Source organism: Trachymyrmex cornetzi, unplaced genomic scaffold (assembly GCF_001594075.2).
Source record: "Trachymyrmex cornetzi isolate Tcor2-1 unplaced genomic scaffold, Tcor1.1 scaffold395, whole genome shotgun sequence".
Lineage (NCBI taxonomy): Eukaryota > Metazoa > Arthropoda > Insecta > Hymenoptera > Formicidae > Trachymyrmex > Trachymyrmex cornetzi.
In genome coordinates, this window is record NW_017298693.1 from 121,599 (window position 1) to 122,300 (window position 702).

Genomic DNA, 702 nt, shown 5'->3' on the forward strand with positions numbered 1-702 from the left:
GAGGGGCCGGTGATGGAGAGTGGGAGAGGGGGGGTTTGTATGTGTGTGAGCGTGTGTGTGGGTGTTTATTATGTGAGACAGAATAACTCTATGTCCTTAGACAGCTGATTACAACGAGTGCCTTTTCAGCAATTGCGAAAATATTCGGAGCGGAGAGAAACACGTCCGTATTCACGATTCTCTCCAAGATCGTTCTTCTAAACAAGACTCCTCGTCGCCCAAGCAACGCGATTTTTCTTCATCGAGGAACGTGAACTTCGGTTCTTAAAGGGTGTCGAGGCGAAACGGGCATAACACTGCCCTCCCTCTCACAGATTATCGTCCCGACAATCACAATTCCTTTGTGAACACTGGCCATTTCAGTTTCTTGAGCCTCCATCCGGATTCCCTGCTTGTTACTGAGCTGCTGCTACAGTATTTCGGAGTTTCGGCTTCCAGGAGCTCATCCCTATGGCCAGTCTTTGAGACCTCTTGAATCTCCTCTTCCCTTCTGAACAGGACCCCTCTTCATTTCCTTCCCAGGGAAAATCAGTCCTCCGGAGTGCGGAACCCATTCGGGCATCCACTCATATTTGTGAAGGGAACTTCAAGATCCTCTTGCCTCTTCTCTTGAGGCCTTGCGCCCTTGATTCTTCTTTTTCGGAAAGGGATGTGGGAAAAGTACTCGTTCTTAATAACCATGGTCCATCTGCTCCCAATCTC